At 34.8% G+C, this 18,297-nt stretch overlaps 1 pseudogene; it reads right to left on the bottom strand.

The window, feature by feature from the left end:
- Positions 1-207: 207 nt before the first annotated feature.
- Positions 208-17,399, bottom strand: LOC110590555 (annotated as a pseudogene).
- Positions 17,400-18,297: the final 898 nt, after the last annotated feature.

An 18,297-nucleotide genomic window follows, 5' to 3' on the forward strand; every position in this document is an offset into this window, starting at 1 on the left:
TTAAAAAATGTACTGTATGTATCTGGAATTAATAAAGCTGCATTGTTTTAAAATATGTTACATGCAGGCACTACAGTTGTATTTCAATATCCCTGAATTATAAGATTTTTCTTATTTAAAAATTTTTTTCTTTCTTAAATTATTCTGTGACTTCTGAGCATTGTATGGTCATTCCTAGGTACAAATAAGATGTTTTTCAAACATCTTTTAAAATTTTTTCAGGATAATGCACATCATTATTATCTCTGTTCTTGCTTCTTCATCTTCTCCAGTGTGAAGATCCAATGTATCTCCCGTGTTCACCATTCTGCTTTTTGTCCATAATGTCTCCCCATGCAGCCTGAGCTCATCTTTGTAGAATGCAACTTCCAATCTGCTTCTCACATTGTAGCATTTGTGAAATCAGGTGCATTTTGTCACATCTATATAGTGATTCCTTTTCCCTTCAAGGCAGTTATTAAATCAATGGTTCATCTTACATTAACTGTGTCTTAGAATCAAGGAAATGTGACACATGGGATTTGGCAGGCAGTCACTTGACTCCTTTGGGAATGGCTTTTCTCATTTTCTTCCAATATCTAGGCCTATATTGAGGGTAACATGATACAGAAAAGACTGCACTATTTTTTTTTCCAAGTTTTTATATCTCTGACTACACTAGGGTCATCCTCAACCACCTCTTCCTGCTCATTCATCTCCTTTTGATTGTTCTCTCTATCACAGTCCTCTTCATCTTCTACTTTTTGCAGAATCTTTTTAGTCGATATTTTTAGAACTGATATTACTTTTTAGTCTTATGGAAAATGGAAATATATATTCTGGAGATATTAAAAGCCCTGGTAGTCTCAGTGAGAAAATATTATGAAAAAGTGTTTTATAATGTGATGCAATAAATATGATACTAGAAAAATATGTGTGGATGCCAAGAAGCACAGAGTTTGTGTGAAGAAGGTGTTGCTCAGAGTCCAATCTAGGCTTTCTTAAAACCAGGCAGACTGACGCTAGCTGTTACATATAAGTTTTATGTTAGAGTCTCTGGTCTTTCCCTTCCCTTGTCCATGCACTGCTGACCTCAGGGCCACCCCCTGCCCTTCAAATACAATTATGAAAGGTCTGGGTATATGTGAAGCAGGGAATTGGGACTGAGAACCTTTATAGAACTAGGGCTTTAAGGTGACTTCAAAGTGACCATATAGAGTGGTTCTCTCAGGACAGGCACCAGTTCACACCTATCTTCCAAGCATAATTGTCCCTCTTTGTAAAGTAAGTTTTGTCTTCTTCCACTTATTAGAGGATAGAAAAGCTGTACTCACTGTTCCATGAAAGCAGCAAGTAATCTTGCCTCTTCCTAGAGCTCAGGGAAGAAAACAAAATGTATCCAAGGAACTTGCTTCCTAAATTTGCAAGCTTGGAGTGATAATTACACTTTTCTGGGACCCTTAATAATAGCAAAACCTTACCACCCTCAGAGATACTTCTAGAATAGGAGATGCTGAAGACCTCCATAAATGGGAAAATTTGGGGTTAAAGATGTGTATATAATAAAAATAATTTTCACATAAGGAAATACGTGAGGGAGATTAAGCTGATCTAGAAAAAAAAAAAAAAACCCAACCAAAACCTAGGAACTTGAGATAATTGAACATTCTGCACAGACTCTGGCTCTGCCAATCACTTCCTTCCCCATTCTTTCTAATGAATCTCTCTCTCTCTCTCTCTCTCTCTCTCACACACACACACACACACACACACACACAATCACACAATGATATATATATAACATATTGTATGATTCGGAAATTCCACTTTTAGGTATATACACAAAATAATTAAAAGCAAGGACTCAATGATATATATGCACACATATTTTCATAGTATTATTCACAGCAGTCAAACTGTGGAAGCAGCCCAAATGCCTGTTGACTGATGAAATGGATAAACAAAATGTGGTATATACATACAATAGAATTTGTTTCAGGCTTAAAAAGGAAGAAAATTCTGACACATGTTACATGGATGAATCTTGAAGACATGCTAACAGAAATAAGCCTGACACGAAAGTGTAATTCTACTGATTAAGATACCTAGGGTAGTCAAATTCATAGAAACAGAAAGAATGGTGATTGCCAGGAACTGGGAGTAGTGGTGAATGGAAAGTTAATGTCTAATGGGTAAAGAGTTTCAGTTTGGAAAGATGGAAATGTTCTGTAGCTGGATGGTGGTGATGGTTGGGTGATAACATGAACGTACTTAATGTCCCAGAACTGGACACTAAAAAATAATTTAAATTGTAAATTTTATATTATGAGCATTTAATCACAATGTAATTTTTTTTATTTGAGTATAGTTGACACACAATGTGTGGAACAACATAGTAGTTCCACAGATCTATACATTATTCTATGCTCATCACAAGGGTAGCTACCATCTGTCACCATGCAATGCTATTACAATATCAAGTGCTATATTCCTTATGCTGTGCCTTTTATTTCCATTACTTCTTCATTCCATAACTGGAAGCCTGTGTTTTCCTTCCCCTTTGCCCATTTTGCCCAATTAAAAAAAAAAAAAGAGGGAGGGGTGTTCATTTGCATCAAATGCAGCTCAGACAATGGATACTGTGAAAACACATAAATTGCCATTGAATTTAGGAAAACGAAGGCTTTAGGAATTCTGACAATAACACTTTTGATAATATTTCTATGGCATTGTGTTTATACATATAAATTTATATTTAAATTATTGTATAAGAATTTTTTTTAAAGATTTTATTTATTTGAGAGAGACAGAATGAGAGAGAGCACATGAGAGGGGGGGAGGGTCAGAGGGAGAAGCAGACTCCCTGCTGAGCAGGGAGCCCCATGCGGGACTCGATCCAGGGACTCCAGGATCATGACCTGAGCCGAAGGCAGTCGCTTAACCAACTGAGCCACCCAGGCACCCCTAAATTATTGTATAAGAATTTAAATAGTACACTACTTAGCTACCCAAGATGTTTTCATTGGAGAGATAGCATATCTAATTCTTTGTGTCCCCAATAATTTCTGGGACAACACAATGTATTTAGGTGGAGCTCAAAATTATTTATGGAATTGATACCCACCAACAGAGAAAAATCAGTTTTAAAATCCACAAAAATATACTAATGTAAAAATTCTGAAATGATATGCCCCTGAAATGGAGCTTGATTTATTAAATAATCCATGTTTTTCCTCATAAATCAAGTTGTCACTTTTCTCATATCCTAAAATTTCATTGGGGATTATGGAACTTTTCTATTTTCTGAATTTGTTCCATTGAACTATCAAGTAATATGACTGTGCCACACTGTTTCATTTCAACTCCACAGCATAGCTCCAGCATGCTTTATTATCTTGGTTATTCTTACCACTTTTCTTCTTGAGATTTTTATTCTGGCTATACTTGCTTGTTTATTTTTCCAAAGAAATTTATTGAGTGGCAAAAACATTCTGTAGTTAATTTACTTGAGATTATGTTTATCTATTGGTATTACTTCGCTGGATATTGTCATCTTTTTACTGTTTGTCCAGAACATAGTATACTTTTCAACTTAACCATGTCGTGTCATCTTATTGATTTAGAAACATAGAGGTGTCTTCATATAAAATTCACTTATTTCTTGTTAATATTATTTTATCTTTGAGGTTCCTATGGTAATATACAAAAACATGTTTGTTTGTTTGTTTTTAATATGTGAAAACTATTGTTTTAACTAGTTAATTTTAGAAGCAACCACATTACTGATTTTTCATATAAGTAGTTTTGTGACAACTCGGTAGTTTTTTGGAAGAATAAATGTAGTTGGACCCATAGCTCTCATCTTACATTGAGCTATGTACCATATCAATCAAATGTTTGAGAGAAAAAATTCTAAGTATATAATAAAAGTATTCAATATTTTAATTTAAGTAAATACATATCAAAATTTTAATGAGATATAATACTCCTCTTTAGTCAGTTTGTGGAGGAAAAGTCACTCTCAAATATTATTGATGGGAGTATAAGTTAATACAATTTCTTTGTATAGAATTTTCTAAAATCAACTCAAATTATAATTGTACATTTCTTTGACCAAAACTTCCTATTGGAATTGTTATATGTTCTCTACTCATTATAACATTGATATAATACCTAAAGATTGAAAACAATATAAATGTATGACATTATTTCCTATATATATTGTTATTTAAAGAAATTGTGGAATACAGTGTACACTATGCTACATGTGCAAAAAGAGAGAAGACAGAATATCTTTGAAATTAGATTTTTGTGTGTGTCATCTTTGCCTCTTTGCAAGTGTATGTATGATTTCCTACTAAAATTCTAAGTTGTTTATTTTGAACAGGGTCATATCATTCAGTGTGACTCCAATCTCTCTCATGGTAGCATTTTATTCTCTTTCCAGTTTAAGTCCCTCCAAATACCATGGCAATCAGACTCTTATCAGGAAAGAGTCGGCTTATCACTACAAACTTGGCCCCTGTTTAAAAGATATTTGTCCTGATCTGTCTCTACATATCTTATTTTGAGGAATGTTCAGATTCTGTGATATTTAGAGTGATAACATGATGTCTGCATCCTTCACCCTTGTCAAACTTCAGACAAAACCTCCAAATCTTATCACTCTTAAATATCAACTATAAGAAGGGTAAATAGAATACATATAACATAAAATCATGAAGGTCTGAACTCCATGGCTGAGTGTACAATATTATGTAATTTGGGAAAATAATGAGAAGACCATTAACCAGAGCAGATTTGCCTCTAGAAGCTGCTGCTTAAGCCAGAACACAAAATACTCCAACTTTTGCTAAATATACCCTTAACATATTCTTCCTCATGAGGTTTCATGAAATCTGATTTAAACAAACAAAAAATGTTTAGCTTTTCTGCCTCTCCTCCTGCCTTGCTTTCAATGATAATGATGATGTAGGTCCATCCTTTTCATTATGAATGGCCAAGTATTTCCCTTCACAAAGTTGGAAGGTGATCATCTTTCCTCTGGAATTTGCTGAGTAATTAAACTGATAGATGGATATAATAATTCCAGAATATAAAAATAAGTCACACATGGCAAAACTGACAGAGGGGAGTGCAGGCAACCTCTGCCTTTCTTGTTTGAACTGGAAATGATGAGAAGGTTTCTTCTGTTGTAATAGGTGCAAGGAGGGTAGTTGAGCTCATGCTGTCTTGCTTAAATAACCAGAGCTGAGCATAGCGTATCAAATAAACAAATGGCCCAAAGTAGCAAGAAGATATGATATAGACCCTCATTGTTAGGGTGAGGGCTATGAAAAAGGACATATCTTGCCAACATGATTTAATCAAAGGAATTCTGGAAACATATCCCTGGTGACTCCCAAAATCATCCAGTGTGCCACAAGAAAGTACAAAATCAAATAACATCTGAATTCTAAAGAGGTGGTCATGGGCCAAACCTGACCTCTCTGTTTTATACAAAATTTTCTGCATTCTGAGAAGCCTTCAAGCTGCTTTCAACTGGATGTAGAATTCCTGATATTGAGATTATCAACTAGATGGTTAGTAATTTTTTTGAAGATCTTATTTATTTATTTATTTATTTATTTATTTATTTATTTGAGAGACAGAGAGTGCAGGAGAGCATGAGCAACAGGGAGGGGCAGAGGGAGAGGGAAGCAGACTCGCTGCTAAGCAGGGAGCATGATGCCAGGCTCGATCACAGGGACCGAGCCCTGGGATCATGACCTGAGCCAAAGGAAGCCGCTTAACCGACTGAGCCACCCAGGCGCCCCAATGGACTGTCATTTCTAAAGTTAGTGATGGTTTATAAAAATCTCTGAATAAGAAAGACTAGGACAAAATTAAGATATTTTTTCTAGAATTTAGGCAGACCAGTGGGATTTAGGACTAAGAAGAAAGAGTTCATGCAGTTTTGAAACTGTGCGGTAACTATTTCGTGCAACCGATATAATTACATTACCCAAAATTAGCTATTTGTTATTTTTCTTTTTTTTTAAGATTTTATTTATTTATTTGACAGGGAGATAGCGAGAGCAGGAACACCAGCAGGGGGAGTAGGAGAGGGAGAAGCAGGCTTCCCGCAGAGCAGGGAGCCCGATGTGGGGCTCAATCCCAGGACCCTGGGATCATGACCCGAGCCGAAGGCAGTCGCTTAACGACTGAGCCACCCAGGCGCCCCAGCTATTTGTTATTTTTGTTGGGTTTTGTATTAAGAATTTCTAGGGCTATGGGAGGTAACCGCTGAGTAGCTTTGGCAGGTTACATGTTTTCTTTTCTTTTTTTTTTTTTTTAAATATTTTATTTATTTGCGAGAGACACAATGAGAGACAGAGAGCATGAGGGGGGGGGGGTCAGAGGGAGAAGCAGACTCCCCGCCGAGCAGGGAGCCCGACGCGGGACTCGATCCCGGGACTCCAGGATCGTGACCTGAGCCGAAGGCAGTCGCTTAACGGACTGAGCCACCCAGGCGCCCCAGGTTACATGTTTTCTAGGTTAAATGGTGGTGCTGCTCTGAAAGATAATGTTTTGAGTCACAGTCACAATCTTTCTGGGTAGTGCTGTCCTGGAGCAGTTCTCTGGACAAGATATTGGTCTGACCACAAGAACTCTCTGTGGACATCTTTTTGGAATGGTTGAACATTTTCTTTTTATCAAAAGGCCTTCACCAAAATTAATTTTATATAGTCATAAAACAGCAATCTATAAATAGCAGATTTTTAAAATTGTTTACATCAATAACTGATCAAACACCATGGAAGTGGCAGAAGTGTGTGTGGGGGGGAGTACTTTTTTGGGAAAAGATCGGTAAGTGCATGTTTAATGGAATTAAAATCATTACAATCTGTCTTTATATGACATTTAAAAAAAATCAAGAATAAAGGAGACCAGAAAGGACACACGATTACTAAAAGAGATAGAAGTTATATTGAATTAAAATCACTCAAATGATAATAATTAATGTTTTCTACATTTGTAGAGGCATGATCCATTTCCAAGGCTTAATTATCATTTTCAGAAGTCTAATCATGCTATCAAGTACATTCTGATTTCATTTAAATTGATAAAATGAATAGTAATAACTGAAGTACCAAGTAGCAACAAACAAATTTCAAAATAAGAAAATCCATTTAACCTGCACTAATTAGGAGATAGAGGGAAAATGATTTCACTAGAGCATCACTGGCAGGAAACCTCTGAACTAGCAAAGTATATCTTGGTTTATGGATATATCCACCATGCCTGTTCTCCTGTGGATATTTCAATATAGACACTTGTAGTCACATTATCATGTGCTCACTAAGAAGGTAAAGCATAAGAAGTCAAGTCCAGAGGCAAAGGAAAATTTTAGTTTCCTTGAAGTCATCAAATTTTGTCAAAATAAAACCAATTAAGACTGAATGAGTTAAAATTTAAGGCATCAATGGTTCACTGATTTATTTATTTCTTCCTCATTTTGAAATGATTCAGTGACTGGCAGATCTATTTGTAGAGGTGATGAGGGGAATGTCAGAAAATGTAGAGTGATTTTTACTAGTTTAACAAATCCTTGCCAATGATTAAGTTTCAGTGGAACTGTAGGAACAACCACTACACAATTAAAATAATCTTTGAGCAATTCTCATGTTAATCCTGAAGTGTTAAATTATAGTAACCATATTTATTTTTAAACAAAGAAACGGTAGGGGGACAAAGAGCCTAGTGACTCAGACCTAATTATGAATTATCAGCTTGGATAATGCTAAATTTTAACCACTATTTGAATTATGTGTTGACCTCTCGTGATTAGAACAACACAATGGCAAAGATGCACTTGCTCATTTTTATTGAAATATTGGAAATAATTCTATGGTCTGTTCTCCCATTTTAAAATGTATCATTATTTTAATTCTTAACCTTTCTTTGAAAACCTATTCCCAGGCATAAGTCATACCCATCAGTTTTAATTATGATAGTAGTAAATTCTCTGAAAAGAGGCCTCTGAGAATGTAACTAATTCTGTTCACAATGTCCATAATCTCATGGTTTTACAATGTCACATTAAGATAAGAAAAGTACTGAAATTATGAAATAGAAATTAAATGTATAAATCAGGCTAAAGTTCTTTTTAAAGCTGTTTTTAAAAAAAAACAAATTAAATGATTGTAATTATAGTTATTTAAGAGCTTCAGGTTCTTTTATGTTTTTGGTCTGGTTGTAGTAGAAGATTCTCTACTGCCAAAATTATAAAGAAGAAAAATAACATCAACATTATAAATGGAATGAAAAGTGATTCCATACTGGGTGGAATGGGTTTATATAATTCAGCAATGTTTTTAATATCTTCTTTGGTATTTTTTTCTATAGTTAAGAATAGTTATTTATATGTTTCTGTTATTTGAAACGTACATGGGTTTCTTTATTCCTCTTCAACAAATGACACTATCATATCTTAGGAATTGTTGAAAAAATAGTCACTGCTTTTGAAAATCCTTTATGTGACCTATTTTACAGGGCTTTTCAACATTTAATAATCCCTAGAGACTCCAGTTTGTCAATGTTACTGTCAGTGTTAATAATTTATACTTTCCCTAAATGAGAAAAGCACTGGAGAAAATAGGAGTGATAAATAAGGCAAAATAAGAACAAAGGTTCTATAAATTTGAAGAAAGTTAAGAAATTTAAGGAAGAAAGCATTGTGTGTGTGATAAAAATTAAAAGAAGAAAAAACAAAAAGGAGAGGATGATTAATTTATACTTTTGAGATTCTAATATTAAGAAGCATAAGTTATTGGGCGCCTGGGTGGCTCAGTTGGTTAAGCGACTGCCTTCAGCTCAGGTCATGATCCTGGAGTCCCGGGATCGAGTCCCACATCGGGCTCCCTGCTCGGCAGGGAGTCTGCTTCTCCCTCTCCCACTCCCCGTTTGTGTTCCCTCTCTCGTTGTGTCTTTCTCTGTCAAATAAATAAATAAAAATCTTTAAAAAAAAAAAAAAAAAAAAAAAATTTAAAAAAAAAAAAAAAAAAAAAAAAAAAAAAAAAAAAAAGAAGCATAAGTTATTTAGGGGAGAAAAACATTTTTTAGACCTTAAACTCCCAGAGTAACATTTTCTATGACTGTATTACCTTTTGAATTTATTCCTTCATTCTGCAAATATTGGTTAAATATTTTACTGCATTGGGGAAGGGGGATCCTGTGATAAATGTCAGAGGCATCAACATCTTCAAAGAACTTAATGTTTAGTAGAAATACCTGAGTAAATTAATTAAAATTAGAAAAATACTATTTTATAGGTATTGTGCGGATATCTATGTGGGTTCCATAAAAGGAAGAACAAAGAAGTGTCCCATGCTTACCTAGAGTTAAACCATGATGAACTTCACTGAAGAGGAGTTGGGAAATTATACTAGGATCCCTAGAAAATGAAGACAGAAGGACAGAAGCCTATTAATAAAACTTTATTAGGAAGTACAATGCCTGGGAAGGAATGGAGGAGATAGACTCAAAGAACATATAAAAGCTGACCCTCAGGAGGGGAAGAATGAAGAGGGGGAGATCGGAGGGGGAGATGAACCATGAGAGATGATGGACTCTGAGAAACAAACTGAGGGTTCTAGAGGGGAGGGGGGTGGGAGGATGGGTTAGCCTGGTGATGAGTATTAAAGAGGGCACATACTGAATGGAGCACTGGGTGTTATATGCAAACAATGAATCATGGAACACTACATCAAAAACTAATGATGTAATGTATGGTGACTAACATAACATAATAAAATTAAATTAAATTAAAAAAAGCTGACCCTAACTTTCTGACAAGCTCTTTTTTTCTTATTTCCCCAGAGATCTTCACAAAGGCCCCGTGAATGGTTCGTGAAGCAGAGGGAGAAGAAAGAGTTATCCTTTTCAATTGCCTCTCATCTCCCCTTGATCACAATTTGCTACCATGAGTAGTAATTCTCCAAAATTTCCAGGGAGCATGCTGATTACCTGTTGAATTTTGCTACTTCTCATGCTGGAGGAGTGATAGGGATGCCCCAGATTTGGAGGCAAGAAGTGGCCAGAACATTTGTGTGAGGTGTGACTCTGTAGGGTATAATTGGAAGCAAGGAGAGGGATCAGGAATAGGGGCTTCTGAGACCCCTCAGCTGGAGCAATAGCTGCGGCAGTAGCCACAGCAGCAACTCATATTACCATATTACACAATTCTATGCTGGGAAGGTTTGACCAGACAAGAATTCAAGTGTAGAGATCTGGAATCACCCATAAGCTGAATCTTGTGCATACTGCTTGACCTTAGTCTTGAAAAATAACTAGATGTTCACCAAACTGACAAAGGAAAATGTGGGTGCCATTGCAGGAAGCATCATGAGAAAGTGCATGATTATGTGTGACTACGACTATATTACTCCTGAATTCATCCATATTTCTCCACTGATACAGCCACAATCCTTCTCCAGGTGTTTAAATTAGTAACTATTAATTTGTAGCCTTCTAAAAATCATTGTTTAATTGTTCTGTCCATATTTAACCTTTCCTCTTCCCTTTCATAGATCCATTGTTCATCTTCCAATGCAAATCTGGTTGTGACATTTCAAATCTTAAAATGCTTCAATGCATTTCCATTCATTTAGGATAAAATTTCCAATCCTTGACCTACCAAGATTTTTTAGCACCAACCTGTGTTTTCTCTTAGCCCTAACTTTGATGGCTCACTCTTTCCCTCACATGTGCCAAGATGTTTTCCATTCCTGTATCCTCGGTACCTAGCAGAGTGTCTGACACATATCTGTACAAATAGTCATGAAGTAAATGACTACAATATTGCCCCTCAGAAGCTCTACTGAACAGGCAAGGCAGGTTTATGGATATGTCAAAAACTGGAATCTACGTAACACTACATGGAACTTTTATTGTGTTGTGTTGTGTTGTTTTTGAAGAGGAGAAGGGCATTAGGAAACCTTTAGAGCATTAACCCGTATAAATGTAAAAATGGAATGAACATTTAGTTATTGATTGTAGTGCATTATAAAAGAAAAATACAATAGCAATTTTTGGAATTGTGAAACCCTACATGATCAGAGTAGGGGGAGTAATCCTGTGTTACTGGTACACGGGTTGTCCGGGGAGATATCCTAGACAGAAGACTGGAAGAGGAGGCTCCACTTTAGTGTATTTTATTTTTTGCAGTCCCAGATTTATGTTTTCCAATGAAAATATATACCTTCATAACAAGTTATTCTTCACTCTATCAAGGCCTTTTTTGGTTATAAGTTATGGACTTACTATGGGATGTTTCAATTATAAATCCTATCCTATCATACTTAGTATTACCGTAAGATTATATTTACATCCTTATGTTAAAATGTTCAGTCCCCTTGGATTCTATTAAAATCCAATTTTTGGCCTATGAGCTCTATGAGATCAAAACTACTGCCTTTCGCTTCCCTGTGATTTGTCTTGATTTTGTTTAAATTAATGCACTCACTGTTATTCTTTCTGTGTCTAAGCAGCTGTTCTGTAAAATATTTTCTTTCACAGTTTTATTAGCCCTTGTGAATCAGTGAGTTTCTTTCTAAACATGTGGCGCACATTCCTCTAGAGATATGTTTTTTATTTCCTTCTCAATAGCTATTTTTTTCTGCGATCATAAGCAATGACCTGAAAGAAGAGAACCCGTTCTTTGACAATTTCTATAAATACAAATTCTCCCTTGCTCTTCTGTCCTTTTTATCCAAAACCAGAATTAAAATAAAATAAAATAAAGATGTATTAATGACCTTTTTAAAAGAAACATAAAGCCTCATATATATATGTATATACATATATAAATATACATATATATATTCTCTACTACTCAATATAAAATACACTTCTATCATCCCCATTCATTGGTAATACCAAAGGATCAAAGCAACTAGAAATAACTAGGTAGTAACATGTTCAACATGAGCCAAAAATGAAAAAAAGTAATATTCATATTATAGTAATAATATTAAAAGTGAACTCTTTTTCAAACACTGTTCTAAGCACTTTGCGTGGATTCATTCAAATCTTCAAAACTCCCTGTGAGGTTGATAATAATATAACATTTTCTGTTTAAATTAGTTGTCATTAAAGTAGAGACATCTTTAGGAAAAAAGATAAATAAATTTTTATTACCAATTATGTAACCTCAGTCTGCAGGTATTGATAATGTTATATAAGCACAAATTGCCAGAGTTTACATGCTCATTAAACCCTATCTATAAATACAATCTCAATACTTATTCCCATAGTCAATTTGTCCTAGTTGATCATGGCATCCAAAAACATTTTTAAACATGTATTTGGGAGAATAGTACTCTGAGTGCAGGTGTGGTGAATGGTAGTGGTGGTGTGGACATCAGCTCTATGTATATATCAAATAGTTACCTTTATTATGTGAGTGGATATAAACATGAAAAAAGAAATTATTTTGTATTGGTATTAACAATTTTGCAAATGTGAAGATCCAGATACAATCAGTGTGTGGCTTTAAATTTTTTTTTTAAGATTTTATTTATTTATTTGAGAGAGAGAGAATGAGAGAGAGAGAGAGAGAGAGCATGAGGTGGGGAGGGTCAGAGGGAGAAGCAGGCTCCCTGCCCAGCAGGGAGCCCGATGCGGGACTCGATCCCGGGACTCCAGGATCATGACCTGAGCCGAAGGCAGTCGCTTAACCGACTGAGCCACCCAGGTGCCCCTGTGGCTTTAAATTTTTTGCATTTGTTCTTTTCATTGTTGAGTATTGAGAAAGTCCAATGGGAAGCTATTGACATAATAATAATTTTTTGCATAAACACAGATAAAATTATTATTTCTGGACAATTAAACTAAATGTTTAATTTCTATAAAGCATTCCTTAAAAAATGAATTAATTTTTAAAAGTCACAAAGACAATAAATTGTTATTTTATTTTTTTTAAAGATTTTATTATTTATTTGACAGAGAGAGAGAGTGTACAAACAGGGGGAGTAGGAGAGGGAAAAGCAGGCTCCTCGCCGAGCAAGGAGCCCAATGAGGGCCTCAATCCCAGGACCCTGGGATCATGACCTGAGCCGAAGGCAGACACTTAACCAACCGGGCCACCCAGGCGCCCCAAGATAATAAATTTTTAATGTGCGTACTCAGAATAATGGTATTTGAAGTATCTGATTTCAAGTCACAATTCAAAAGCAGTCATGTGTTATTTATAAAGCATTTTGCATTGACAAGATTGTGTTTGATAATTATTTTTGTTATATTCCCTGAGAACAAATTAATTAAGAATAAAAATATTATTTTTCAGCTTGAAGTAAAAAATAAAATAAGTAAATAAGTAAAAATAGATAAATAAGTATTCTACCACTTTACTTAAAAATAAGTAAATAACTGGTCTGCCACGCATCACCCTATAATATGGTAGCACTTCCAGGAGTAAAATTCAGGTCACTTGTCTCCCAATTGTATGCTCTGTCCAGTAGCCTGGTATTCTTCAGCTGGATTATTTCATAGATGCCAGTTGGAATATTTGCACAAAATAGACCTCAATATCTGTTTTTCCCAGGAAAGTGTTATATCTCCCCTCTTATCTGATTTTACATATTTTTAAAATAAAAAAAAACTAGGAATAAAATGGAAACTGTTTGAGTGAATATGCATGCTAATTTCCTATAAAATATTTCTCAATTAAAACTCATTCATATCATTAAATACTTGTTGAATTCTAACTATATACTATTTCAAAGGTAATTTTAATAATGTCTATTTTTAACCATACATTTTTATATTGTTACCAAATTTGCACATTCTATTTCCTGGATAGAATAATAAAAATTGCCAATTCAATCTTTCAATTCATTAGCAACCATGAAAATTATCAGTTAATAATTGGTACGCTTGGAAATGTACATCAATGGCACGATATAATATTTCAAAAATACATGTAAACATCAAAATTTAAAGATGAAAAGAGATGGGGAGCCTGAGTGGCTTCATTGGTTAAGTGACCAACTTTTGATTTTGGCTCAGGTCATGATCTCAGGGTCATGAAATCGAGTTCTGCACCAGGTTCGGCACTCAGGGGAAAGTCTGCTTAAGATTCTCTCTCCCTGTCCCTTCCCCCCTCCCACCACCCCACACATGATTTCTCTCTCTCTCTCTCTCTCAAATAAATAAATAAATAAATAAAAGGGCATTTCTCACATCATTGGAAATTAATAAATGCTTATTTAATTAAATTTGATCCAATCACCCAAAATTAAAATGTAAAGATCTCGAGGAAAATGTAGCTAAATTATTAAGCAACTCAGTTTTGTTATGTTTGGTAAAGAAGTAAAAATTTATCAATACAATTGCCATGCCTGTTTTACTAACTGCTATATTCCCTGGACTTCTCTCAATGTACAACCCATAACAGATACAATTGTTCAACAAATGAACAAACACACAGTGAAAGGCTGGCACTAATCCTTTTTTAAATTTTTCATTTTCTTCACATTTTTCCATTTTAATATAAACTCATAACTCAGAAATCCAGCACCTTTTTTTTTCATCTAATCTCAAATGACTTTGTAACTATTCAGGACTACATGCCATATAATACATGAAGAAATATAGTACATTGTTTATAGTCTTACCACTGTATTTGCCACCTTATTTACTTAATTATGAAATTGATTAATTTAATTGTTTCTCTCTGATATGACAGTGGTGGAGTTTGAAGCCATTATTACTGCTTAGGTGTTTGTTTGTTTGTTTCAATTCAAGTTAGTTAACGTACAGTTCACCACTGGTTTCAGGAGCAGAATCCTGTGATGCATCCAGAATTCATCACCCACCTACAACACCTAGTGCTTATCCCAACATGTATCCCAACATGTAAGACCATCACTCATTTAGCCCATTCCTCTCACCGCCCCCCTCCCCACCCAGCAACCCTCAGTTTGCACTCTATAGTTAAGAGTCTCTTACGGTGTGTCTCCCTCTCTGGCTTTCTTATTTTACTCTTCCTTCCCTTCACCTGTGTCCATTTGTTCTGTTTCTTAAATTCTACATGAGTGGGGACACCTGAGTGGCTCAGTCAGTTAAGTCACAGTAATAAAAGGCATAGAATAGGGAATATAGGCAATTATAATAGTGTTGTAAGGTGACAGATGGTAGCTACACTTGTGGTGAGCATAACACAATGTATAGAGAAGATGAATCACCATGTTGTACACCTGAAACTAATGTCACATTGTGTGTCAATTATACTAAAAAAACCTTAAAAATGATTATATAAAGCTGTTGTCAAATTATCATCTTTTATTTAAAGGAAGATTTCATGGGAACTCTCCTTGCAAATATTTTAAAAGTGGTTGAAGTTAACAAAATTTTATGACACTACCAGTTAAGTATACTGATACACCAATAGTTTTGAAATATTGTTAAGCATCAGAATAATTAGAGGATTCTGTTTAAAAATCTGAGTCCTCTAACACCTGTTAAATAAATATCTCTAAAGGAAAGGGCTGCACATCAGTATTTTATGTAATATAGATTCCATATGATTCTGACATGCAGCATAATTTGGAAATGACTACTGTAGAAAATATATTTATCCTGCATGGATTTAGGATTATAATGAAGCTTGCCAGTAGTTTTTTGCAAATATCTAAAGTGAGGGTGCCTGGGTGGCTCAGTCCATTGAGTGTCTGCCTTTGGCTCAGGTCATGATTCCCGGGGAATTGGGATCAAGCCCCACATCGGGCTCCATACTCAGCGGCAAGTCTGCTTCTCCCTCTTCCTCTCCCTCTGTGATTTCTCTCACTCTCTCTCAAATAAAGAAATAAAATCTTAAAAAAAGAACAAATATCTAAAGTATATGTAAGTTTTCTTTTTTTCATGATAACTCAGCTTTAACTTTCATACTTTCTCTCTTTTTAAACTGAGTTTATTCAGAAAATGCAGTTAGGTGGAATCAATGTATACTGCTTTTGCCTATTTTGGAATAATATTGAAAGTGTTATCATCCCTACTTCTTTCCCTTTCCCTGAATCTATAGTACTGGCATAGTAAAAATTCAAACACACTCAAATAAATTTAAGGATCTACAAAAAGTAATACATGATTGTTACTGAGGTTTGTGGATTAAACCTGCCTGGAATCCCAAAGATCTGAATCTTGTTGTTATGAGATATTTAAATTCAAGTCCATGTGAATCATTAACAGAAGTAATCACATTCAGTATACTGTTACATAAACTTCAAATGCCATTCAACTGGAACTTGTGGTTTGCTGTCAAAATGACAAAAAAAAAATATTACTGTGATTGTTAATTATGAATCCTAATACAATACTTAGTATGCTATATTACTGTGATTGTTAATTATGAATCCTAATACAATACTTAGTATGCTAGAAAAATAGGTTTAATTACAAATGGCATCTACTTATCTAATTCCGAAAGTAGTAGGTTATAGTAGAATCTTAAGTAGTCTTATTACATATTTACTTATGAGAATGAAAAAGCTATCATAAGTGGTATAAACCTATATTTTGTTAAAAAATAGGTACATGTAGTATCTTTCAGTAATAAAATATTATGTTCTCAAAATCAAAGGCAAATCTATCAGTTTAAGTAAATTACTCTAAATTTCATATAATAATTCTACACATATTTAACTGCTAACCCTATTCCAATCCTATGCATAGATGATATTAAATTTATTTGAGTGTGTTTGAATTTTTACTATGCCAGTGGCAAAGTTCAAATAATTGCTAGACATTATAAAAGCATGGTAGAATACTATGTCCTTATTAACTTTTCTTTTTAAAGATTTTATTTATTTATTTGTCAGAGATAGAGAGAGAGAGAGTGAGCACAAGCAGGGGGAGCGGCAGGCAGAAGGGGAAGCAGGCTCCCTGCTGATCAGGGAGACTGATGCAGGACTTGATCCCAGGACCCTGGGATCATGACCTGAATGAAGGCAGATGCTTAACCGACTGAACCACCCAGGGATCCCTGTCCTTATTAACTTTGAATGAAAAAAATAAATATATGTTGTGATGCACAGCAAATTGCTAAATTTTAATGGTTCTTTGTTTTGAGGTACTAAATCAAAGTCTAAATATAAAGCGTATCAGAACGTGATCCTCTTATACTTAAGTTTTTGAATTCCTCTCTGATAACATCTTTATCATGAACAACTCCCTCATCATTTTGACTTTTCTATTCATATGCAATTGCTCATTAATTGAACATTTTTTCTAGTTTTATTATACCTTTTGAGATGTTCTCCAAAGTAAGCTGCATTTTCTTCTAATGTCTTTTTAATATTTGATGACTTTGGCAAAGGAACCGAATATGCTTTAGTTCTCTCTTCCACCAAATCCTTTATCTTCCAATAATTCCTTTCCATGCTATTTGTGTCCTGATAACACTTTTATCATCTTTCTCACTGAGGCCGTCTACCAAACTCCAAGACACTCATCCACTTCCTTCAACAATTTCTATTCATGGATCACAATCTTCTTATTTGAACTCATCCTCTATCATCATTTTTGAAATCTTAAAAATGCAGTTAAGAGTCTTCTAAAATTCTGGTCCCACTGTTTCTTAAAATTTTTTATTATAATAATCTTCACTGTACTTTAGACAACCAACAAACAACATTAAAATATGTCTTTATCAGAAATGCTGTATTTCTTCTATTTTCAATTCTGAAATGATTTTTCTCACTACATACTCATGTCTTTCTACCACTCTCATTCCCATTGATTTTATTCACGGTGACTCCTGCTTAACTTGCCTGTCACAGGTGTCTTGGTAGTCCTCAGCCTCCTTGTGGCTTCATTCATACTTTACCCATCCTAATCATAGTCTTTCACAGTAAGGTACACGTAACCCTAGATATTTTCATTTCTTTTTCTTGTACTTCCTATTTTTCAATTACTGGACTCTGGTGAGTCCATTATCTGTTAACCTGCACTATCTGTTTCATCTTCTGAAATCATATTATTTTCTGAAATCAGAGCTATGTGATACAATGTGATCTAATCTCTCACCATGATTTAGCAAATTTTAGTTACCATCTAATGCTAAGTACCCATTTCCTGACTAGTCACCCTCAGTAAAGTAATGGTAATTTTCTCACTCCAGTTTTGTTATTTTATTGAATGTACATGTATTTTCCCAGGTCAACCAGGCAGCATCTCACCTATCTGAAGGAGAGCCCAGATAGACTATCAGACCTGTGTGAATCTCACCTTGCACTTTTACCCTCACTCTTGTTTTTCTCCAAACTCTGAGAGTGTCCC

This window comes from Neomonachus schauinslandi, chromosome 9 (assembly GCF_002201575.2).
Source record: "Neomonachus schauinslandi chromosome 9, ASM220157v2, whole genome shotgun sequence".
NCBI lineage: Eukaryota > Metazoa > Chordata > Mammalia > Carnivora > Phocidae > Neomonachus > Neomonachus schauinslandi.